At 37.3% G+C, this 26,760-nt stretch overlaps 1 protein-coding gene and 1 pseudogene across 1 annotated transcript in view; both read left to right on the top strand.

Moving 5' to 3' along the window:
• Positions 1-26,760, top strand: part of GPC5 (glypican 5) — a 1,382,768-nt gene that overhangs the window by 892,407 nt on the left and 463,601 nt on the right. The gene's annotated exons all lie outside the window — the stretch shown is intronic.
• The window catches only part of LOC104651431 (snRNA-activating protein complex subunit 2 pseudogene), a 38,109-nt pseudogene extending 11,349 nt beyond the window's left edge, over positions 1-26,760 (top strand).

Here is a 26,760-nt window from a genome sequence, read left to right as displayed (position 1 = left end):
TTTAAAAGATGTCACAGAGAGAAAAGTAAAATTGTGAGGAAGAGCTATGGGAAAATTAATCATAATGACTGTTTTGGCATTTAAAAATATAAAAAGCAGATTGAATGTATAAAGTGTAAAGTCTACTTTAAAATATAAAGTATACTATCTATTGTATGAAAGATGAAAAATAACTAAAAACCCACACATAGTAGTAGCATTTAAAAGACAAAGAGATGGAGGTGACATAAGCACAATAGCAGAATAGAAAGTCTCAGGCTGCAATGTCTACCAACACCCCCCTCCCCAATCCCCTCTCCCTTCCAAGCAGGATCCTCAGAGAGAAACAGACCTCTCTGACACCAACTGGAAAGGAAGAGGTGTTTATTATTACAGCCCTGGAGCGAGGCTTTATGTTTCGTCTAAATGGCCAAGCCCCCCTAACAAAGAGAAGCTCTGCCTTTATATAGGCGTACACTCTAGATATTACACATGAAAGAATCTCAGGTTTACAGCCTTAGAAATTACAAGTGAAAGGGTCTTGGGTTTATAGATTTAGAAATCACATATGAAAGCACCTTGGGTTTAGTTTTAGGAATTACATGTAAAAGTGTTCTGGTCTCCGATGGAGGACTGGGGTGGGGGTTTGATCTTGTTTAAGCAGTGGCTTTCTCACAGGTGCTCACCATCGCGGCCACGGAACCCATCACCCTCCTACACTCCAGGCCCCCCAAGTCCACGAAGGCCAATGGAAAGCCATTAATCCTGAGTGTCCCTGGAAGGCAGGAAGACGCTGCCCCTGAGACACCTAGCTCTGCCCCCAAGGCACCTAGCTCAGCCCCAGAGACTTCTGGCCCTGCCCCTGAGAAACCTTCTGAGTCCTTGGCTGGTCCTTCCACTGAAGACCTCACTGTGGACTTTGAGAAGATCTACAAGTACCTGTCCTCTTTGTCCCGCAGTGGCTGCAGGCCTGAGCTCTCAGCAGCTGAGTCCGCTGTGGTCCTCGACCTGCTCATGTCACTTCCGGAAGAGCTGCCTCTCCTGCCCTGTACAGCCCTGGTTGAGCATATGATGGAGACATACCTACGCCTGACAGCCCCCCAGCCCAGCCCCGCTGGAGGGAGCCTGGGGCCTGCGGCTGAGGGGGACGGGGCTGCCTCCAAGGCACCAGAGGAGACCCGCCCAGCCCCCGAGAAGGCAGAGGGCAGCAAACTGAAATCGCCCTGGCAAGCAGCTGGCATCTGCCCCCTGAACCCCTTCCTGGTGCCCCTGGAGCTTCTGGGTCGGGTGGCCACCCCTGCTAGGGGGCCATAGCTGGCAGTGCACACCATGAACCCCCGAGTACATGTCCCTCCTGCGTGTACCTCAGGACAAGCATGTGACCTACTTAAGAATCTGACCAGTCACGGATACTCCCTCCCAGCAATGTCTTCCAGAGAGATTCCGCCATACCACGCCTGCTATCTTATAGGAAGGTGATTTAGGTGTTTCAGGATACAGAATCAACTTAAAAACTGAAATGCAGTGTGGAAGTCAAGGGGGAGGTGATCCTAGATGCCTGGGTCTCCTTACCCCCATGCCACCCAACACCTACAGAAATTATAACTAGCAACTATCCACAGACCATGCATCTTTTTGAAAACCTCAATACTTGGCAAATATCTTGAGACACCCACGTCATTGGTGGAACTGAATGAAAACAAATTAGATGAATAGGAATGATCTCATGATGATGCTGTTCTTCATCCCCCCTGAAGTCAGCACAATGACAGACAGAGGATTTCACTGGGCCCACAGTTTGTACAGGCAGAAAAAGAAAACCGGAGGCATCCAATCTTCCCTAGCATTCTGAGACACTTCCCAGAAGCCCACTTGCAGTCTCAGCTGATGGGGAACAATGGGGATAATGGCATAGCTAAACTGTCTGGGGTCAGATAGAGACCAAGGAGGCAGAGCTCATAGTGACCAGCATACAGTTCCTGCTGGTATCTTTGTGTTCCTGACAGCTCAATCAGTGATGATACCAGCCAACTTTATAACCACTCTTCAAAACTGAGCTGAATGCCTTCATAAGTAAGACATAAAGTTCTTTTTAGTTTGAGTCTCTAGATAGCTAATCTCCAAGCTTAGCCCCATAGCACAGCATAATGACCCTGCCCAGGCAGGGACACTCCCACCTTCATACATTTTGGAGAAGTATAGAGGCTAGACCAGCTTAACCTGGGAGATCAAAACAACCTCACCCCAGGCTTCCACCTGAGTGGGAGGCAATCCTCAGTTACACATTTCCAAGGAGCATAGCCTCTGGTCCTGCCTGTCTCAAGCAGTGACTGGCAAATATCAGAGCACAGCCTGTAGCCCTGCTTAACTGCATATCCCATATAGTAGAATTTCCTGGCCAGGAAATACATCTGCTTACTAGCCTGAATAGAAGGGAAGACAGTACCCAGCCAGCTGCTCTCCTTGACAGCAGAACCGTCTCAGTGATTCTGCTGGATGGCAGAACTCGGCTCGCAGGCCCACCTGATATCAGAGCAAAGTCAGTGACCCCATACATTAGAGAACACATAACAAAATCTGCCTTCCTGGGACTGTCACCAACAGGCTTTTCCAGAATCACAGGCTAGTCTAAATAGTGAAGGTCTACTCCTGCTAATAACACTTATAAAGGCCAGAAAATGTGGCTGTCTTCTCAGATGCACAGACAACAGTGCAAACACATAAGGATTATGAAGAATTAGGGAATCATTACACTCCAAAGGAAACTAATAAAGCTCCAGTAATGGGCCCCAAAGAAATGGAGATCTCTGTAGTGACTGTAAATTCCAAATAATCTTCCTAAAGAAGTTCAGTAAACTATAACAATATATGGATTAAAAAAATTAAGACTTGGAAAACAATTCACAAAGTGAGTCTTACAACAAAATAGAAACAATTTTAGAAAATAGAAATCGTAGAGATGAGGAATACAATGATTGAATTGCAAAGTTAAGATTTCAACAGAAGATGTGATTAAGCAGCGGAAAACAGTTCACTGGGAAACAAAATTTACAACTATCCAATCAAAGGAGCTAAAAGATGAAAGAATGAAAAAATATAATGAAATCCTAGAGAAATTATGGGACACTGAAGAGACCAAAGTTTTACATAATGGAAGTTACAGAAGCTGAATAAAAAGAATAAGGGCCATAGAGCATATTTAAAGAAATAAGGGCTAAAATAAGCTTCAATCATCTGTGAATAGATGCCAACATCCAGGTATAGGAAGCACAGAAGTCACCACTCAAATACAACTGAAAGAGAAATTCATCAAGACACATAAAAGTCAAACTACCAAAAATCAAAGACAAAAAAATCTGGAGCGGCAAGAGATAAGAAACCCGTCACATGCAGGAAGTGTCACTATCAGCAGATTTCTCAGGAGAAACAGGCAGGCCAGGGAAGAGTGGGGTGACATATTCAAAGTGCTATAGAAACACAAGCTTCTAACTAAAAATATTTTAATCAGAAAATTGGTCTTTTAGGAATAAGAAGACAAATTAAAGCAAAGGGGTTTCATAACAATTACACCAGTCTTGTAAGAATTGCTAAAAGGACTTCTTTAAGCTAAAACAAAAAGCCACAAATTAATAATGATACATATGAAACAACAAAACTTAGTGGTATAAGTTATAAAGCCCAGCCATATTCAGAATACTCGAGTACTGTAATCAGTACATGTAATTTTATCCCTGGTAGAAGAATTAAAAGACAAAACAATTTAAACTATAGCTGAAATAAATTGTCAAGAGACACGCATAAAAAAATGTTGTAAATTCTGACCTTAACAACATAAAATGTGTATGGGAGGAGGAAAAGTGTGGAATTGTATACAAGTTAAGTTGTTACCAGCTTGAAGTAGGCTGTTATTAATACATGTATATGTTATGTGTAAACCTCATGAGAAACACCAATCAAAGATTATTAGTCGGACAAAAAACTTGGAAAGGTCAAAACATACCATTGCTTAAAAAAAAAATCAGTACATGAAGGTAGACAGTATAAGAGGCAGAAAGAAACAAAATATCTACAAAGCAACCAGAAAACAATTAACGAGATGGTAGCAGTAAGTCTTTGCCTGTCAGTAATTACCTAGAATATAAATGCATTAAATTCTCCAAAAAAGAGAGTAACTAAAAGGATAAACAATCCCCAACTATTCGCCGCCCACAATAGCCTCACCTTGTATTTTAGGACATGTATAGGCTGAACGTGAAGGGATGGAAAAAGATATTCTGTGCAAATGAAAACAAAAAGAAAAGGTCAAAAACTGAAATAGGTGACACGTAAGTACATTATATGATGATAAAGGGGTCAATTTATCAAGAGGATATAGCAATAGTAATTACACATACATTCGACATTGGAGCACCTAAAAAAATATGAAATGATCTTGAGAGAGATTGCCATGCAGTAATAGTAAGGGACTTTAATATATTATTTTCAACAATGGACTGATTATTCAGACAGAAAATTAATAAGAAAACATGGGATTGACCACATTAGATCAAATGGACATAACAGATATACACAAAATATTCCATCCAATAGCAACAGCATACACAGTATTCTCAAGCACACAGAGAATATTCTCTAGGATAGATTATCTGTCAGGACTAAATCCTCAGAAAACTTAAGAAGTTTGAACTTAAATGAAGTATCTTTTCTGACCCACAATGATATGAAACTAGAAATCAATAATGAGGAATTTTAGAAAATTCACAAATACATCTAAATTTAACAACACGTTACTGAACAACTAATGGGTCAATAAAATTTTTTTAATAATTTAAGCATATCTTGAGACAAACAAAAATGGAAACACAACATACCAAAACTTAAGGAATACAGCAAAAGAAATTCTAAAAGTTCATAAAAATAAATGTTTACATAAAAAAAGATTTCAAACAACTTAATCTTATTCCTCAAGGAGCTAGAGACAAAACAATCTGAATACAAAGATAGAGGAAAGAAGGAAATAATAAAGATTGAGTAGAAGTAAATGAAATAGAGACTAGCAAAACAATATAAAAGATGAATAAAACTAAGCATGAGTCTTTTTTTTTTTTTTTTTGAGTCAGAGTTTCACTCTTGTTCCCTAGGCCGGAGGGTAGTGGCACGATCTCGGCTCACTATAACCTGCACCTCCTTTAGAAGCTTTGCTACACAAACATTCACAATGAAAATACTTTTGGATGAAATAAGTAAGACCAAAAAATCTAGAAAATTTTGCAAAAGAAATATGAACAAAGGTGTTAAATATCCTGGGAAAGTTTATGTGTCTGTGTATATTTTTACGTAATACTAAAGGAAAAAGGCAAAATATCAATTATGAAATATAATTAAAAGGTGATAGAGTATATCAATATAAGAGATGGGGATAGGACAGTAAATATGAAATAGGCTTAGTTTCTTTAATAATTGCAGGAAAATATAGATAGCAATTAAAACAAAGTGTTACAAAAAATAAGGAAAATTAGGTAACTGAAATAAAATTAAAGTGATAGTGAAAAGTTCCAATGTAACATTATTACAATAAATATAAATTGTCTAAACTCATAGTTAAAAGACACATGACATTTTAATTTAAAAATTTTGAATATATATACAAATATTCACACATGCTTCACACCTGAAGCATAAGGACACTCAAAAATTGGAGGTAAAAGAATATAAAAGACATATCAGGCAAATGCTAGCCAAAAAATTATCATAGGTGATAAAACCAGAGTCCTGCAAGGGGCATAGTGTCCCTAGGTTTTAATACTACAGGTTCAGATGAGGTTTCCTTAGATTACTTAAAATATAATAAGGTTATGGAGTTCTTATTTTTATTTCATATAGACTAAACATGGTATGCATATTTTCTATTCTGTTCATGGTCTGTTTACTCTTGATATTTCCTTTTGCTCTGTGGAAGCTCTTAAGTTTAATTAGATACCATTTTGTCAGTTTTTGCTTTTGTTGCAACTGCTTCTGGCATCTTTGTCATGAATTATTTTCCAGTTCCTGTGTCAAGAATGGTATTGCCTAGGGTGTCTTCCAGCATTTTAAAATCTTTAACAAAATTCTTGCAAACCCAAACTGAATCCAGCTGTATGTCAAAAAAATCAAATCCATCATAATCAAGTAGGCTTTATTTCGGGGAAGCAAAGTTGGTTCAACATATGCAAATTAATAAATGTAAATCCATCCCATAAAGAGAACTAAAGATAAAATCTGCATGATTGCTTCAATAGATTCATAAAAGGCTTTCGATAAAATTCAGCATCCTTTCATTTTTCAAACTCTCGATAATTTATGTATTGAAGGAATATACCTCAAAATAAGGCCTTATGTAACAAACCCATAGCCAACATCTTAGTAAATGGGTGAAAGTTGGAAGAATTCCCCTTAAAAACTGGCACAAGATAAGTATACCCTTTCTCACCACTCCTATTCAACATAGTATTGGAAGTCCTGATCAGAGCAATCAGGCAGGAGAAAGTAAGAAAGGGCATCCAAGAAGGAAGAGAGGAAGTCAAACTATCCCTGTTTTTGCAAATGATACTATTCTGTATCTAGAAAACCCCATAGTCTTAGCCCAAAAGCTCCTTCAGCTCATAGACAACTTCAGCAGTGTTTCAGGATACAGAATCAACTTAAAAATATCAATAGCATTCCTGTGGATTAATTTTTTAATATTCCGACCTATTATATAATTAACACTGCATTGCAGAGAGCAACTAAATAGCATGTGTTACAAAGGTCTCAAACATAAATGGCTATGGGCCAACCTAGTCACATAAATGAGTGATATGAGCTTGACATGAAATAACAAATGGCAATTTAAACTCAGCCCCTGTGCCCGGGTGACAACAAGGAATGGCGGGCACTGAAATCAGAACTGTTCTTAGTTGTAGTAGATGGCTGCCATGTGGAAATGCAGCCATTGTCACTGGATCTGCCGTTTACATAACAAAAACATCTCTATTTTTATGGAAAATATTTTTAATTTTTTAAAATAATGATGTTTGCCAATTCAAATAAAAGGAAAAAAAAAAAAAAAAAAAAACAACAACAATGGATGCTAAAGAAAACCTTTGGTCACATTAAGTCTACATGCCCCAGCTTGAAACATCTCGTGTGTGTGTCGGGGCAGGAGGCGGGGGAATGTATGAATTAGAGTTGGAATCGGAAGAGGTAACTTTGAGTTCCATCTGGACAATTACATTGCTGGCTTACCTGGAACCAGTCATTTTGCTCTTCTCTGACTTGGCCTCCGATTCTGGAAATTTAAAGAAGATGGTTGAATTCTAAAGTCTGTAAGTTACTTTAAGATATATGGGTCTAGATTTTGACAGATAGCCAGCCCTGTGTGTGACCAAAGCTATCAGGCTTATGGTAGAGCATGAGTTGAGAGAGTAAGAAAGGTTTTTCTATTCCCAAACATCTGCCTACTAGTATGTCAATGTCTGAGGAGGAGTTGAGAATGGGACTTGGTGGGTTTGGAGGATCAACCGTCGCAGAGCACTTGAGTACTGAGATGCAGGCAGCTAAAGAGGAGGGCAACATTCTTGGCTTTTAGGAGTAGAATGACTGCTTGGGAAGAAACAGGGCGCTGATAATTTATCAATAAACAGAAGTCAAGTATCTGGCTCAAGAAAATGTCAATAGATTACAAAATAATACGTAATGACTCACAGGTGGATTAGTTGGTAAGAAAAGTCATCCTTCTCAGTGTTCTGCTTGGTGTTTCTGTTCCTGACTGGATGATAGTGTACAATGTTGACGACCTACAGCTAATGAGCTTGTGTAACATAAATGTAAGATACCCAGGTTTAAAATCAATTTTGGAATATTTTCTATAGCTCTTAGGCACATTAAAAAAAATCTTGTAGATGCAGATTTGTATCAACCATGATACTGGGATGAAAATTGATACCTATTATTATTACTGCTATTAACTCTTTCGCTTGGGTAAAAGTCACGTAGAAGAATTGAACAACATCTTACTACTTTATCCTCTCATATACCCAATGAAAGTTTTCTGCGTTTTATAACTTCAGGTTGTTTCAGATATGTTTGTGAGTTTGTGATTCATTTGCAGTGTTCTCCTTCTTCTTAGACTGTAAGAATTGCTTCTTTTCAAACTGTGTCCAGTCCAAAGATAAGCTAGTACAGAGTAGGTATTGTTAATGTACTGAAGGAAGTTAGGAGTCGAGACAAATTTATGGAAACATTATAAACGAAACTTATGAATAGGATTAAAAGATCCTTTGAGATGTGACAACAAAGAGACTTTAACCAGCTCTTTCAGTCTCCGTCAAGGGAGGCAAACATATTTGGCAAACTAAGGCAAGATTTAGTTACATGAAGAAAGAACCTGAAGAAAATTCCAGTTACCTGCCCCAGTTATAAAAGAGGGTTATATATCCTTCTTTTGTGACTGCTGTCACTAAAAATTCTTCCTCTGCCTGTGAAAATTTCAGGATACAGTTCACCCCAGCAGAGGGACAGCTTTTTGCTGGCCTTTTGATTTCTCAAATTGCCAGGAACCCAGGTGCAAGTATAAGGTCTTGAAAGCACAGGAAACATTCTTTCCAGGCTTGAAAATCCATTGCTCAATTTTACATTTCTCTTCAGGTTAAAAGCAAATCTCTGTGTTGTTAGGGGTAAAGAACATGTCCTTAGTTCTTTGGTCAATATTACTTTAATGTAGCTTATTTAACATGGTGCGTGCGTCCACTTGTCCAAGACGGAGTAACAGGGAGACCTCAGCTCACTGCCTGCAGTTTTCAGGCTATTGCACAGGGTGGGAAACCTTATCAGAGTCTGACAGTCTTGCAGAGTTAAGGAAGAAGAGACTAGAGTTTGCAGAGGCCAAAATGGCCAGCATTTGTGGAGCAGACTACCAGAGAGGAAGGAATTCCATAGTAAGAAAGAACTTGGAAGAGGCAGTCCCCTCAAGCCTTTAGCTCAATACTGATTTGCAGAAGCGTGAGAGGTAACTACCAAAAGTGGTGCTGGGAGGGAAATTAAAAGTAATAGAACAATTCACACAGGACTAGGAATAGTTCTTGTTCCTGCCAGCTAGAGTAAAATCTTATAGCACGTGGGTTTCTGGGCTACCAGATAGAATAATCAGAAGGTACTATCTTAACACTTTGGCCCTAGACCAGAGTTCCCCAAGCTTTTTGGCACCAGGGACTGGTTTTGTGGAAGACAGTGTTTCCATGGGATGGGAGTAGAGGGAGTGATGGTTTCAGCATGAAACTGTTCCACCTCAGATCATCAGACATTAGATTAGATTCTCATAAGGAGCACAGAACCTAGATCCCTCGCATGCACAGTTCACAATGGGATTCTCTCTCCTATGAGAATCGAATGCTACTGTTGATCTAACAGGAGGTAATGCTTGCTTGTCTGCTGCTTACCTCCTGCTCTTCAGCCAGGCTCCTAACAGGCTGGAGGCTGGTACCAGTCCATGACCTGGGGGTTTGGGGAATCCCTACCCTAGACAAAAGCTATTTGTACCTGCTTTAATAAAACTTAAGCGCAAGCCTTGAAACATCGCTTGATTAACTGAATGCCAGAACAAATGTTAACATCGTTTTAAAGGGCATAAAAATCCAGCAGTGAACAATGTCCAGCATACAGTTATAAATACAGAAAAGCAAAGGAACAGGACAATGTTATGTATATTCAAGAGATAGATGATAGATAGTTATAAACAGATTTAGAGCTGAAAAAGATGATTGAACTAATACAAGAATGCCAGAACTGATTATAATTATTCCTCACATGTTTGAGAGAGTGCAGGGAAACATGCTCACGACTAGGAGAGCAATCAATGATGTGTATTTTTTAAAAAAGAGCTGAGAAGAATTTTATTAAGCATATAAATTAGAAAATTGAAAATCAAGCCCAAAAGAGAAAAATCTAGCTACGCTGTATGTCAGAAATTGTGAATACTGTGAAATTCAGAGGAATGAATGGGAAATAGTCTGCGAAGATACCATGCAGGGTTTATCTGAATATATACTAATTTATCTTTTGCTCTCTGGGGGGGAATGCTGTACTTGATATAAAGTATTCAATGTTTCTGAAGAAATGCTAGAAATACACAAATTCAATTGAGTTATTTCAAACTATAATAACATGTGAACTTTGTTTTAAAATAATAGTTTCCTAATTTTCATGTCATAGAAGATACTAAGTTCAGCTTTTGAGATTATGACATATTTGTACTCTAGAGATTTGACATTAATGTTTAAAAGGCATTTTTATCTTTTCTACTTTGCCAATAAAGGATTTAGCGTTGATCTGAGATAGGTTTGTAATAGACTTGCTATGAGTTAATGTTTCCCATTGTTTTTACCGATCAGCTGACTGAGAATAAGGAATAAGCAATTGATTCTCTGCAAGTTTTGTAATCTTTTGTACACAGTTCAAAGAGATTTCCTTAAACTCTTTTTGCCCTGTCATAGAGAGTATATCGCCATGTGACTAATGACACAAAATATCTTCCATAAGCAAAATACATAAATACAGTGATGCATCACTTAATGATGGGGCTGCGTTCTGAGAAATGCATTGTTAGGTAATTTTGTCATTGTGAGAGCAGCACAGGGTATACTGACACAAACCTTGATATGTGGCACAACACAGCCACGCTCTATGATACAGCCTGTTGCTCCTCGTCTGCAGACCTGTACAGCACATTATTGTAGTAAATGGTGTAGGCGATTTTAATAAAATGGTAAGTATTTGTGTATCTAAACATAGAAAAGGTACAGTAAAAATATTGTAGGTAAAAGGTGGTATAGGTATATAGAGCATTTACCATGAATGGAGCTTGCAAGACTGGCAGTTGCCTGGGTAAATTAACGAGTGAGTGGTGAGTGAATGTGAAGGCCTAGGACACTGCTCTAGACTTGTAAAATTTCTTTCTTTCTTTTCTTTTCTTTTTTTTTTTGAGACGGAGTTTCGCTCTTGTTACCCAGGCTGGAGTGCAATGGCGCGATCTTGGCTCACCGCAACCTCCGCCTCCTGGGCTCAGGCAATTCTCCTGCCTCAGCCTCCTAAGTAGCTGGGATTACAGGCATGCGCCACCATGTCCAGCTAGTTTTTTGTATTTTTAGTAGAGACGGGGTTTCACCATGTTGACCTGGATGGTCTCGGTCTCTCGACCTCATGATCCACCCGCCTCAGCCTCCCAAAGTGCTGGGATTACAGGCTTGAGCCACTGCGCCCAGCCTGTAAAATTTCTTTCTTTCTTCAGTGATACATTAACCTTAGCTTACTCTACCATTTTTACTTTCTAAACTTTTAATTTTTAAAAAACTTTTTGACTTTTGTAATAACACTTGGCTGAAAACACAAACAGATCGCGTAGCTGTATAAAAATATTTTCCTTCTTTATATCCCTATTCTACAAGCTTGTTTCTATTTTTAAATGTTTTATTTTCTTTTTTACTTTGTAAATTTTCTGTGAAAATCTGAGACAAGGCACACACATTAGCCTCGGTCTCCACAGGGTCAGGATCATCAATACCACTTTCTAGCACCTTCACATCTTGTTGTACTGCAGGGTTTTCAGGGGCAATCACATGCATGGATCTGTCACTGCCTATGATAACAGGGTCTTCTTTTGGAATACTTCCTAAAGGACTTGCGGAGGCTGTTTTACAGTTAGCTTTTTTTCTTTAAATAAGTAAAAGGCATGTACTCAAAAATAACTAGAAAAAACACAGTATAATAAATAAGCAAGTATTATGCACTGCACATCATTGTATGTGCTATACTTTTATACCAGTGGTGGAGTAATAGCTTTTTCTACACCAGCATCGTCACAAACACATGAGTAATGCATTCTGCTATGATGTCACAATAGTTATGATATCACTAGGTGATGGGAATTATTAGCTCTATTTTGATTTTATGTGGCCACTGTTATATAGGTGGTCTGTTGTTGACCAAAACATTGCATGTGGTACATGAATATAGATACGACAAAAGGTAGCAAGCAAAGCTTTGAGATTATTCATTCAGAATATTTGTAGCAGCAAGATTCTCTGTATTCTACTTCTGGTCTTGCCTGGTTCTGTCTTTTATTCTCCCCACTGTGATCTGAGAGATTTTCCAATTTAAAAATATTCTTGTTTTCCATTTGCCTAGCAACTCAGTACCTAGAAGGAACGGCTGCCTCATGCATGACTTTGATACAGGCAAACACAACTAATGGCAAGCTACAGTAACCTTAGCATTATTAAGAAGTTTTTTTTTTTTTTTTTTCTGAAATTCTTTACATCTTGAGTGCAGCAGTAGATGTTAAAACATCTTTTTATGAGGGTAACTCTGATTTCTTTGTTTTTTAAAAATGTATTATCTGAACAGATATTCTCAGATTTGGGTGCTATATTTGACATTTCAATTTAAAGTCACGGCCACCAGCATTTACAGCTACTGCTGTTTCATTAAATATTTGTCAGAGAGAAAGAGAGAGAATTACTTTCCTTCCCATGCCTAGTAAATTCAGCCTACACTTAAGAAAAAATGTCACTTCAACGTCAACACAAATTTCATCTTTTGATCGAAACTCTGATAGCGTTATTATTCAGACATTGGCATTAGCACTTGAAGATTAGTGCACATATCATAGATGGGAATACAGTTTTCTTATTTGCGAAGGAAGATAGGGGATTTTGGAATTGACCTACTGCAAAAATATTTGATTTGCAGTTTACTTGATCTACTTTCAGCACTGTTGTTGGCTAGGCTTATTTTACTTCAAAGCATAGTTTGAACTTCTTTATACTGAATTCGTATTTTACATCTATTTCAGACAGAACATTTATATTAACAATCTATTCAATTTGTTGCTACATGTCAAAGTGCACCAGTAAAGCGCATCAAGAAACAACCAAATTCAAAATGTAAACTAGGAAAAATCACATTAATTAAAAAAAATCCTCAAGCAGATAGTTGGTTATACTAGGCTAGCTGCCTTTAAAACAGGGAGTGGCATTTTCATAGCCATGAGACTTCATCTGTCTTATATTCCATGTTGTTTTGTAAATGATCTTGTTGCTATCACAAGCAAGCAATATTTAATTTTAATAAGCATGATGCTCTCCTTTCGAGTAATGTTCTAGAAGATCTTAGATCATTTACACAAAAAGCCTTGCTACCATAAAACTCCCCTATGAAGGATTTTCTTTGTAATGGATGTGCTTACCAATGAAGGCATTTTGTTATTTTAGCTTTTGTCTGTTCAAACTCTCGCCACTTTTTACCTGTTTCATATTATCAGTGATGTAAAAGTGAGATTGCGAAGAGATGTTTTGTACCCAGTACATGACAAATTTAGTGATAATGCCATTTTCTTCTTCTGAAGATTATTTCACCATTTTTATCTTCATCCCAAAGATCTAAAAACTCTAAATTTATATCTTTATCTAATTGTGTAAATAGAATGATTTGATATGAAGAATAAAAGATTTAAAAACATATTTTCCCATTCCCTCCCTCACTTACAAGGCAATTTTGTGAACAACACAATTTCCCTTGAGTCTTAGTGAGCTGGAAGGAAATACAAAAAATTGCCAAGTGCCGAGTTTCCTCAGTACTGGAAATCAGGAAAGTGCAGGTAGGTGGAGTTCCAAGATTGTCCTCCTTCTGAAGTTGGTCAGTTACACTTGTGGGAATGGTCAATAGTAAACCATTCAAATTGCTAAAGCAAAGACTTTTGTGTGTATGTGAGGGTGGTAGTGAGACAGAGTTCCCCTATGTCACCCACCTTGGAGTTCAGTGGTGGAATCTCAGTTCACTGCAACCTCCGCCACTTCCCAGGTTCAAGTGATTCTCCTGTCTCAGCCTACTGAATAGCTGGGATTACTGGTGCCTGCCATCATGCCTGACTAATTTTGGTGCTTTTAGTATAGATGAGGTTTCACCATGTTGGCCAGGCTGGTTTTGATCTCCTGACCTCAAGTTATCTGCTCACCTCAGCCTCCCAGAGTGCTTGGATTACAGGTGACAGCCACTGTGCCCAACCCCGAACACCTTTTATTATCACCAGTAAACTATGAGGCTATACTCCTATCCTCAGAAATATACTCTAAAGATTAAATAGGGCTGGGCAGTTCATGCCTGTAATCCCAGCACTTTGGGAGGCTGAGGCTGGTGGATCATTTAAGGTCACCAGTTTGAGATCAGCCTGGCCGACGTGGTAAAACCTTGTCTCTACTGGAAATGCAAAAATTAGCCAGGTGTTGTGGAATCCCAGCTACTCTGGAGGCTGAGGCATGAGAATCACTGGAACCTAAAAAAAAAAAAAAAAAGAAAAAAGAAAAAGTGAAAACACTGCAAACTTGGATTTGAATATAGTTTCAGATATTTTCTTGGTAAATTCAGATATGGGCTTAATTTGTGTTCTGCTCCCAGGGTCTCTCTTGGTAAAGGGGAAAAGAAAATTAAAGAAAATCATTTTGGATAGTTTATTGAAAACAATTTGGCTGCAACTGGCCAAAGCAATTGGCAACTTTGTTAGAGTTTACTCAAATATCTGAAGCAAAGGTATTTAGTACTTTAATTTTCCATTATGTTCATGGATGAAGAAGAGCATTCAAAACTTATCCAGGTATATTAAAATGCTACCTAATATCAAGTCATTTCATTTTGTAGAAACATATTTCTCAGTAGTAGCTTTTGAGTTAGACTTGATCATTTCCTTACTAAGAGAAAGTTGTTGTCATTAATATTTTGAGGAACAACTATATATGGACACAAAATTATAAGATACAAATATATCTACTCCTGAGCACTTTATAACATAATTAGGAAGGAGATGGGCTATAATTTATTTAGGTAGAGAAGACCATCATGCACTTCTAACTGTAAAAAAAAAAAAAAACGGGATCACTGGAACCTGGGAGCCGAAGGTTGCGGTGAGCTGAGATTGCGCCACTGCACTCCAGCCTGGGTCACAGAAGAAGACTCCGTCTCAAAGAAAAAAAAAAAGCATTAAATAGAGTCCTGAAAGTTAAAATATGGAAATGCTATTTTGAAATTTTGATCTTAATTATGAAATTTGTGATAGGAATTGAATAACACGTGTGAATTGCAACTCAAACTGCTGTAAAAGACTGTATTAACTTTATGTTTCCTTGAAAGCCTGAAATACGACTAATTAAATTAACCGAAGCCAAGCATATGCATTTTTGTAGCAAGAACTCCCTTTGATTTTCTAGGGAGAAGAGTCATTATTGGGTTTCTGTTATTGTTCTCTAAGTTTGAGAGGAAAAGCTGTGAAGGTGTGCATCTAGCATGAGTCTATGGCATTTTCTCTCTAGCTCTATACTGTCTTATTGGTATTGGTCAAGGTAAAGTTTGGATTTATTCATTCACAAAAGATACTCATTCACAATAATAAATAAGATGCAGTCTCTATTCTCACAAAGATTTTAATTAGTAAAAAGGATACCACAGGTAAACATCAGCTATGAATATGATATCATCAATGCACCTTTAGAGCTGTGTGTGTGTGTGTGTGTGTGTGTGTGTGTGTGTGTGTGTGTGTTTGAGACAGAGTCTTGCTCTTTTGCCTAGGCTGGAGTGCAGTGGTGCCATCTCAGCTGCTGCAACCTCTGCCTTCCAGGTTTAAACAATTCTCATGCCTCTGCCTCCTGAGTAGCTGGGATTACAGGCATGTGCCACCACGCCTGGCTAATTTTTGTGTGTGTGTGGGAATGGGGTTTTGCCATGTTGGCTAAGCTGGTCTCAAACTCCCTGGCCTCAAGTGATCCTCCCACCTGGGCCTCCCAAAGTGCTGAGATTATAGGTGTGAACCACAGCCTTCGGTCTAGAGCTGTTTTTAATGTTTTAGTTGTTGTTTTCTGTTTGTTACTCAATACAGTGTATTGAACAATATGCATTCAATAAGCAAAGCTTGAATGAATGAATGAATATTCCTGTGGAGATGAATATTACCAACTATACAGGAAAACTATGAGACTTAACTATTGCTTGATGAATGTCAATAAAATTGAATAAGCAATGATGACATCAAATCTCAGATCTTCCTGTCATAAAAATTCTTTCAGATTACTACCTAATCACATACCATTAACATTTCCTTTTATTTGCCTGTGTTGTATTGCATATAGTAACTAGAATTAACTTTTTTAGTATTTTTTTTTCAAGATACCAAAATAAGTATTCTACCAAAGGCCAACAAGAATTTGTTGTATATTTTTAAATCTTAAAAATACTTACAATTCTATTAAAGAAAGTCAACAAATAGTTAATAAACCTGTGTGGTATAGTGCTCATATATGATTCATCTCATTAGTGTTTACAGGCAGGATTGCTTTTAAGATCACTTTAGTAGATACTTCCATTAGATGCCTCCTTCTCTGTTAGAATCACTAAAAAGTCTTTCAAGTTCAAGGCTGATGAGTTTCTTAGAAAGCTAATTTCATTAAACTCAGAAATACATACAAAAGATGAATAGAAAATATCTTGATGAAATATGTAGGTATATCTGCGAGACCATTGTTTCATGGACATTTATTCAGGTCCCAAATAACTGTGTATTTTTTCATTAAAAGTGTATTTTTTTTCTTGTCCATTGTGACAGTATCTGGTTCTTAGGTGCATGAGTTTTAGCAGGATTGCATTATTCACCTTCTGAGCTTTGACAGAAACCGCTTAATTTATTTTCCATAATGCGGTCAATAGAACTGTAGTTTCTGAACTGTAAAATGCACAGAGAATTAATACCTTGGAGTTATTGCCAGATGGGATAAGCAAGCCTATTATGTCAGCAAAATTGATGATTCCTTAATATGGGCTGAAACTCTACCTACTTAATTTTCTCTAAAACCAAGACATTAGTGGTTTGCCTTAAAGATTAGAAGATACAAAGAATCAGGAAAAAAAAAAGCCAGCTTGTCAATCATATCTAATATTCCATTAAATGGAAAAATATATATCTAAAAATTAACTCAGTTACTTCCAAATATGATCGAAAATAGTAAATTTTCCATTTACTAGGGATTTTTTTTTAGATGTTTTACTCTTTTATAAGGCAACTACTGTACATAGCACATTGAGTGTATTATATTTTTACCCAAAAGAGCTTAATTTTTTATAAGATACATTTATAGGATTAGTTTATAATATTTTGTTGGGAATTCATATTGTTATCGTAAACACCAAAACTTAAATTTAGAACACACTTGTTTTTGATAAAGATCTTCTTGGTCAGGTGCCAGTGGGTGGCTCATCCCTATAATATCAGCACTTTGAGAGGCAAAGGCGGGTCGATCACCTGAGGTCAAGAGTTAAAGACCAGCCTGGCCAACATAGTGAAACCCCATCTCTACTAAATATACAAAAATTAGCTGGGCATGGTGGCAGATGTCTGCAGTCCAACTTAATAGGCTGAGGCCGGGAGAGCTGCTTGAACCCAGGGGGTGGAGGTTACAGTGAGCCGAGATCATGCCACTGCACTCCAGCTTGAGTGACAGAGTGAGAATCCGTGTCAAAAAAAAAAAAAAGAAAAAAGACCTTGTTTTTAATCAACAAAACTGTTTAGCATTTTGTTTCCTTGTGTTTTATATGTTATTTCTAGCTAAATGTGATAGGCAGGGGTTTTCTTCCATATTCTTTATCCTCTGGTGTTATTCCTCTGTATGATACATTACATGGCAAAGGGGTTTTAAGAAATTGCGGTGAAATATTAGAATGACTATCCTGGATTATCTGGTGGGTCCCGGTGTAATCATATGGGTTTATAAAATAGAGGAAGAAAGCAGTAGTATGTTTTGAGAGTATCAAAAATGTGGTGTATGAGTCTGTTCTCACACTACTAATAAAGACATATTAACACTGGATATATGAAGGAAAGAGGTTTAATTGATCCATACTTTTGCATGGCTGGGGATGCCTCAGGAAACTTATGATGGTAGTGAAAGGTGAGAGAGAAGCAAGCCTCCTTCACAAGGCAGCAGGAAGGAGAAGTGCTGAGCCAAGGGGGAAGATCCCCTTGTAAAGCCATCAGATCTTATGAGAACTCACTCACTTTCACAAGAATAGCATGGGGAAAAATGTCCCCATGTTTCAATTACGTCCACTTGGTCTCTCTCTAAAACCCTGGAGATTAAAATTCAAGCTGAGGTTTGGGTTGGGATAGAAATCCTGGCCGTATCAGTGGATGCTAGAAAGACCTCATGGTAGAAATAGTAGCAGGCTCTCAAAGAATAAGAGAGGCTCAATCTGCCATTGCTGGCTCTGAAGATGAAGGAAGGACATTGGAACAGCAATGCGGATGACCTCTAGAAGTGGAGAATGGCCCTCAGGTGACAGCCAGCAAGAAAATGGTGACCTCAGTCCTCCTTCTGGTTAGAGGGCGCTTCCTTCTACCGACAATCTGAATGAACAAGAAAGAAATCGCCCCTAGATTCTCTAGAGAGGAAGACATCCTTGTGGATACTGAGTTCAGCCTTGTGATGCTATAGGCAGAGGACCTAGCAGAGACCCCTGTACCTCTGACCCACCAAATCAATGAGATGATAAATGAGGATTGTTTTAAGAGGCTAAGTTTGTGGTAATTTGTTACAGTAGCGATAGAATACTGTTACAGTGACCTTCAGTTTTTTAAGGCCCTAAATTACAAACTTTGAGCAAAATCCTTATCCTTTGTGAAATCGAATATGATAGAATTTTAAAAATATGAAAATCTGATAGATTATTTCAGGCTATTACAGATATCTATAAACAACCTTCATCTTACGAAAACATTACCAATTCTAACAAAGCTTTTTACACTTTCTCTTTATGCTATCAGTGACACTACTCTCAAATAATAGAATTATTTTGAGTGAAACTGCTGTTTGTTGTAACATTTAAAAATTATAACACAGCTCAGGTAATTTATTTTTTATTTGTTGTATTCCAATCCTAGTTGTCAGTAGATGTCTTTTTTGTGTTGAGGCTAATTGTGTTAGGAGACAGAGAAACTAAAAAGGAGAAATACTGTTTGAGTACTGTGCACCCAAGTCAACTCTCAGATTTAATGATCTCTTCAGTTACTATTAAGAAAAGCTATCTGTAACAGGTGAACTCCATGAACATTATCAATTACTATTTTTGCGCCTGCATTATGTTACAGAACAAGGAAATAACTCCATTATTACAACACATTATCCGCTCCTTGTTTTAAAGTTTGTGGATAATGTCTGATATAAATTATAACACTTTGGAATTATTTGGAAGTAGAATATTTACAGTATATTTCACCATGTAAGTAGTAAATAGTAATTGGTGTTAAATCCAGAGCATCTGTTTAAGTATGTATATTATTTTGTTCCCATTTCCAAAGCTAATAGATTACATGTGAGTAATCCCTTAATATAGCTTTCCCCAATCTTCACAAAGTACAGGTGTCCACACAACTGGCTAGGTCAACACATGAATACCTAGAACACATTCTAGTTTTATTATGCTAAAGCACATATATAATTAGTATGAAAAATAAAATGATTTAAGGAAAAATAGAAAATGCATAGTATATTTGTTATGCCAGGGTGCATTGCTTTTAATATTCTGTTGCAGATTTCTATGTGATTGATATCATTGTTTCTCCACAAGTTATATATCATGTTCTCTCTGTAGAAAGAAATGCTAGCCATTGTCCACTGAACCACTGAAGCCAGTAAATCCTGCCGACAGCTACTGTCTCTATTTGCCATCCTATGGTGATTCAAAGTTCTCACACAAGCCCAGGGTGAACTCCTGAGTCTTTGAGTCCAAACTTCTTAGGAAGTTTGATCTTTATGTTTTGTTTTCTGGTGGGTGCTTGATTCATATTCTGTGATTATAAATCACGGTCTACCTTACAGGTATTCCTATCCCTGATAGTATTATATTGTTGAACGTATCTCATAAAGAAATTCTTTCACAGGATAGCACGAAGGTTATAAATGTGAAATTGTATACCAACATCCATTCTAATGAAAATTTCAACATAGATTAATTGTAATCAGCTCCAGCTAGTTTCATTTTACTCTTTCTAAAAGGGACAATGAGCCAAGGTCACAAAAATGTCCTTTCATCTGATTAACAGTGTAGGAAGGGGAATGGTTAGTTTCATAAAACATAAATAATTCATAATATGATTGGTATAATGTTGCTGGATGTAGTTACTAAAATACCATTCACATTCTCTTGGAATTATTCAATAATTCTATTAATATTATGGCATACTACTTTGACCTTGAGTTGTCATATTCCTGCAAATGAATCAAAGCCTGAGCTTGGATATGAATTTTATTTTATTAACTCTCCATAACTGTAGAATCCAACTTGATAAATTCTTCTTTTAGCTAAAAGATGCCATGGTATAGATTCAAACCTTATTTTAAAATCACACTGCTATAAAAAAGGAGAAACTTTCAGAAATAGGGTAACGTTTTCTTTTATGAGTTCAGATTCCTTATTAACTTGAATATATCACACCTTGTATTGGTGAGATTAAATAAAATGAGCTCTCTTACCCTTGATATGCTTATTCCATAGCCGAGAACAGTAATGGGAGGCTCTGATTTATAGTATCTACCGATTTCTGTAATATAAATACTTCTATAGTGACTGTTTTCAAACTATCAACATGTCACTGTACTCCTAGTTAATAAGATATATGCACAATTGGCTCTTACTACCTAGTAGAATCCTCATCCTGATAAAAAATAAAATAAATTGGATTGTTGATTTTCTTGCAATGGCAAGAATCTGTTTAGGAAGATTCTATGGGAAGACAGCCTTAAATAGTTGCCTTCCCGTAGAATATTATGTCCATATTTAAGGATACAATACATGAGTTCCTTGCACTGTTTTGACATGTCTGCCTGTACCAGGACAAGGCCTGTTATCAGCTAAAATTCCAAAGCTCTGTATTTTACTTGCAAGATCAAAGATAATTAATGTGTTCCCTGGTTGGGGGTGGGAGGATTATATGGTCATAAAGATGAGCGAGAGTATCTTTGGCTAAGGGAACATAAACATCTTTGAAAGTTTTGTAAATTTTAAGCTAAAGATACTGTCTTCATTACAAACTTTGCAGAAGATTAGGGTGATAAGGAAATGTCATTTTTGAGTAAGAGGTGGTGTCTTACAGAGTCTTAAAGATTTTTTTATGGTGACTTCCTTGGTGTGTGCCTTGGTCATTTGATATGAAAGTTGAAATGTTCTAGCCCAGAAACATAAAATTAAGCAGGTTTTTGGCAACCATAAAGGCTGCAGCCTTTCAGTAAAGAAATGCTTCAGCTCATCCTAGAAATAGACATACAATAAGTAAAACCTCATGAAGAACAGAAGCTAGATAAAATCCATCTGAAGGTGTTCAAAGTGTTCTAGCAGGCTTAGGTTTTTAGCTGTAGCAGTCATAGCTCAACCAGAGAAATAGGACTGTGTGTGATATATATTAAGAGATTTACTGGAAGGTGTTGGCTAACTCAATCGTGTATGCTGGTGAGACAATCTGAAATTTGTAGGGCAGGCTGTCAAAAGGAGAAGGCTGAGACTCTCAAGCACAGGCTGAAGCTGCTGTTCATAAGCAGAATTTTGTCTTCTTTCTGCTCTTAAAGCTATTCAAATAATCGAATCAAACCACCAAGATAATTTAATATAGTCAACTGATCATGGCATTTAATCACATCTACAAAATATCTCCACAGAAATACCTGCGTTATAATTTGATTGACTACCTGAGAAAGGCAACCTAGCCCACTGATACATAAAAAATACCATCTATTGCCATGTCTTCCCTTTATGGTTTTTTTCCAGAGCTGTATTGATGGGAGATACATTAAAAGAAAATTATCTGACATGTCTTTTGAAAGTTGGTTTAAAATAGCAACCAATTTTTGTGTGTACTATGATGAGTAGTTTCACTGAGAAATTTTGATAATACCCATTTGAAATCATCTGATGCCAACCGGGATCTGTCTATAGAGTATTAGAGTTGAGCTGAATGAAAGACACAACCACACAATTAATCCTTTTCAGAATCTGGGGCTAAATTTTGATATTTTATAATAGCGTCTTTGATTTCTTTAGGGATTTATTCTTTGAAGGTTTCGTTGAGATTATTATGAGGTTGGCTGAACTGTTTTCCATAATGATCTGGTGGGGCATATTCTTTAGCTTCCATGTCATCAATTTTTGCCTGGACCTCTCATCTCTAGAAGGTAGGAGTGCATGTAAAGATATCTTAACTTGTCACCTTTTGGGTGGGGATTTCAGCAGAAATGAGAGAATCACTTTGTTTTCAAAGCATCCCAAATTTATGTGGTACTCCAAAAGCATGCCTAGCCTCTGCATATAGGTTTAGTTTCTGGTCTTAGACTGTTGATAGCTCTATTAAGTGCAGTAAGTTCCTCCATCTGGGTGAATTTTGCCCGATGTAGAAAACCATATTTTAAAGGAGAGTTTAAGTTAATGATAGTATATTTGCTTAATAAGTTTCAGTTTTGAGGTTAGATCGAAAAATGGGGTTCTTAGTAGGATTTCTGATAAACCTAAGCAAGGTACAGAAACTTCCCTGACTGAAGGAAGACAGTCATGAGGTAAATTGTTCTTTATCTTTCAAACGTTAGTTCCTGAATCTGTGCCACTATGAAGTCTTTCTAAATGCCTCCAAATGGAATGAATCACTTAATGCTACCATCATATTTTGCGTATGCTTGCAGTGCTATACTTTTCACTACAAAGTTCGTGACACTTTGCATGCCTGCGTTCTCTACCATCCTGTGAACTCCTTGAAGACGAGCACAAGATGAGTACACTGTTTAGTGAATGTATATTGAATTACATTTGAATTAGCAAAGTATTCTAAGGATTGCTAAGGATTGTTGGCTAGGATTAATAGGCCTAGATTTACTATATACATGACGTACATATTTGAAATACCAAATGATATGGAAGCAAAGGAATCAATTAACTGTCTTTCTGATATAATATGGAAGTTATGACTAGAAAAGTTTAGTAATAATTTATTTTCATTGTTCAGCTTTTCCAGCTTTGGAATGCATCAGGCAAGGATTTATGAGCACCTACTATATGTAAGGCCTGCATGGAGTGCTAGAATATGCCAGCCTAAACAAAATTACCCTAATTTATGACAAATCCTTATGTCCTTATCTGAATTTTCTACAGGCATATATCACACATTATAGTTTTACTCTAAATAATAGATGATGTCTTTGATTAATAACTGTTTTGTTTTCTTCTGGTGATTAATGACTCTTGATGCTCAAAAAATAAATAAATAAATGGCCAACCAAGACTTGGATTTGGACAATGCATTTTTCTATGGGTCATAATGATTGTATGTGTATATATGTGAATATACACATATATTCACATGTATATGTGTGCCTATAACATTTATCTTGGAAATTAGGAATAAAATAGTTCACTTCCTATATCTTGAATATGAGCTATAAATTTTATTTTGAATAATTTAGAGGTTCAATCTCTTATATAGAGGTTTATTCTCTCCTATATTCTCTTTTTTCTCTTTACCATATCTTTTTCTCTTTCTAATGTCCTTATTATCCGACATATTTCCTTAAAGTTGGAAAATACAGCTACCAGATGGCCATGAGAGCTCTAGGATTAAATCATACTCATGGGAAGGGATTCAACTCAAAGAAAATGCCATTTTCCTGCTAGTCCTGTCAGTCCTAGATACTAACCTGCCCTGTAAAAATGGACAGTTACCAGGCTCTCCATGGTAATAAATGTGCAACTAAGATGTGGGGATTAAGAACCAACTAATATATTAAGAATGACAGTGAGATGATTGTATTATCCAAAGGAGTCCACTGCAAAAATCATGGGTGTTCAATAATTTCATCATGAAAATGAGGTTGGAATTACTCTTCAAATATCCTTAGCTTCTCTTAATCCATTACTAAAGAAAGCAAACTTTTAAAACATGCTATTTCCAGGTTTTAGCCCAACTTGAGGTTATAAATTGGATATATGACACCCTGTTTTGTCTTGAGATTATGATTAATGATGTAATCAGAATAGCATGGACTTCAGAGCCAAGGAGAACTTTATTCAAAACCATGATATAACTTTTCTTAGTACCATGACCTCATTTTATCATCTATAAAACGTAATGAGACCTTTTTATAAAGTTTTAATGATATATGAAATGGAAACTATGACTCCATCATTGCATTCATTACAATTAAAACATAATTATCTATGTGTATGTTTTTACCTCTACATTGTAAGCACCGGGACATTTTTTCCCTAAGTGTATAATATAGTTTCTGGCATATGGTACATGAGGGAAAATGATGGATATTCCTTACCTTGTTATGACTTCTTAAAGGTTTTTACTTGATGAAGGACTCTAACTTTCTGCAGTACCATATTATAGAACTGCCACTCTCTGATCATATATATCCTATTTATCAGCCTTGTGTCTAAAGAATATCAGCCATATGACATGCAGTTAATGGAGATTATGGAATAAATGTATAAAGGTGGGCTACTTGCATCTCAGTGTTTTAAATGAAGTAGTCCAGTTTTGAAACTCAGTGATATTGAGTAACTGGCCAAAGGTTACTTGTGAAACCAGTTTATTACTTTGGTGGGGTTCAGATATAGCTCATTGATTTCTCCAGGCAATAACTGCATAGAAATTCTATTGAAACTCCCTTTCCCACATTGATCTATGCGAGGCAGAGATCTTTTGGTTTTCTAGTGAAGTTCTTTTTGGTTAAGTTAATCAATGTCCCTTCTAAATCAGAGCTCATAGTCTCCCCTCTCTCCAATGCCAGCCAGGTGCCAGTTTAAGAGACCTGCAATGCAAAGGAAAGGTGCTTTTTTATTTTTCTTACCCCCTCTTTTCTGATCTTGATTACTCCATTGTTGGGGCAAAAAGGAGGGATTGAAGAAAACGAGCAAAAGCCATTTGCCCCGTGAGCACCATTAGTTCCTGTCCGTGTGCTCTGCATGTTATTAGTTCCTCTCTGTGCCCTCTGCATAGTTCTTCCCTGTGCCTGCTGCATATTAGTTCCTGTCTGTGGCCCCTGCATTATTAGTTCCTCTCTGTGCCCTCTGCACATTAGCACTATTAGTTCTTCTCTGTGCCCTAAAATGTTGCCTCTCTCACTTACCCATGGCTCAGAGTAAAGATTCTCTCTGGCTTGATATGTTCTTGTTTTGCTGCTGCTTGTCATTCAGCTAGTGGCTACCTATTTGGGCAGTCCCTCACCTGAATAGTAGCAGGTACTATTAGTTTGGAGACAAGAAATATGGCTTAATCCTGGTTATCGTCAACACTGTTCACTTCACCCATCCAATGGTCACTCACCCTTCCTATGCCGTTAAATGGCAAAAACTGCAATTACTTTTGCGCCAAGCTAACATTATTGTGCATGCTGCTTTGATGCTAGGCTACCCTTTCAGTCTGCCATTTTAATATAATGAATTTCCTCTTCGCTTGGCAGAGTACAAAGAATTAGCAAGGCTACTGCATAAGCAGGCTTCCAGTGGGCAAGTGAGATATTGGTGCCTTTTTCTACAGCAGCCCCCTTTTCAAGAAATGATGCTCTGGGTGTGCCCTCTTCACTTCCCTTGACCTCTTGGAGAGGCAAATCTCTCCATCTACAAAAAAATTCTCTCAGTGAGAAATTACATTTCTGAGAACTCATCCAGTTTCATTTCTCCTCTTAGCTCTGCTCATGTAGACAGGAGGAGTATTGTCTGCCGATGGTAGCAGGGCCAGCTCTGCCAACTTAGCAGGCTTTGCGGAGGTGGGTCTGATAGTTCCTTAATGCTCATTAGAATGCAAGCATACATAAGGATTTCACTTTCGAAACTTTATACCCTTTCCATAACCACATGAAAAGTTCCTTTTAACATTCTGTTACAGAATACGGAACCCTTGTTTAAATAGCAGCCTGTGTAAGTCCATTCTTGCAGAAATAATTAGATATTTCCATGTGAACATAGAATTACCAGAGTAAATCAATGTAGGGCTAGTAAGGAAACATTCAAAATATCAATTTCTTCCTGGTCTGAGCATTGTACCTTAAACTTTGTAAGTCTTTCCCTACTCATAACAAAGTTTCACATAATGCTTCATGAGGTCTAGTTTCTGGCATGAACTAACTGCTTTTAATTTTTCAAACTAAGTTTGTTCTCAGGTGCTTGCTTTCCTGCATTGATATTGACATTGATTGTATCTTTCCTATTTGGTGGTGATGTCAAACGGATACATGAACATTAGAAAGGTCTGATTTGCATTCCCTGACCGTCAAGGAAATGCAAATCAAAACCGCAATAGGATACCACCTCACTCCTACAAGAATGGCCATAATCAAAAAATCAAACAGTAGATGTTGGCATGGATGTAGTGAACAGGTAACACATCTACAATGCTTGTGGGATTGTAAACTAGTACAGTCACGATGGGAAACAGTGTGGAGATTTCTTAAAGATCTAAAAGTAAAACTATCATTTGATCCAGCAATTCCGCTACTGGGTATCTACGCAGATGAAAATAAGAGATCATTCGAAAAAGACATTTGCACATGCATGTTTATTGTAGCACAATTCACAATTGCAAAATTGTGGGACCAACCCAAATGCCCATCAGTCAACGAGTGGATAGCGAAACTGTGTGTGTGTGTGAGAGAGAGAGAGAGAGAGAGAGAGAGAGAGAGAGAGAGAGAA

The sequence above is a fragment of the Saimiri boliviensis genome, chromosome 16 (assembly GCF_048565385.1).
Source record: "Saimiri boliviensis isolate mSaiBol1 chromosome 16, mSaiBol1.pri, whole genome shotgun sequence".
In the NCBI taxonomy this organism is placed as follows: domain Eukaryota; kingdom Metazoa; phylum Chordata; class Mammalia; order Primates; family Cebidae; genus Saimiri; species Saimiri boliviensis.
Note: the sequence above shows the minus strand (reverse complement) of the source record. Positions and strands in the feature narration are given on the sequence as shown.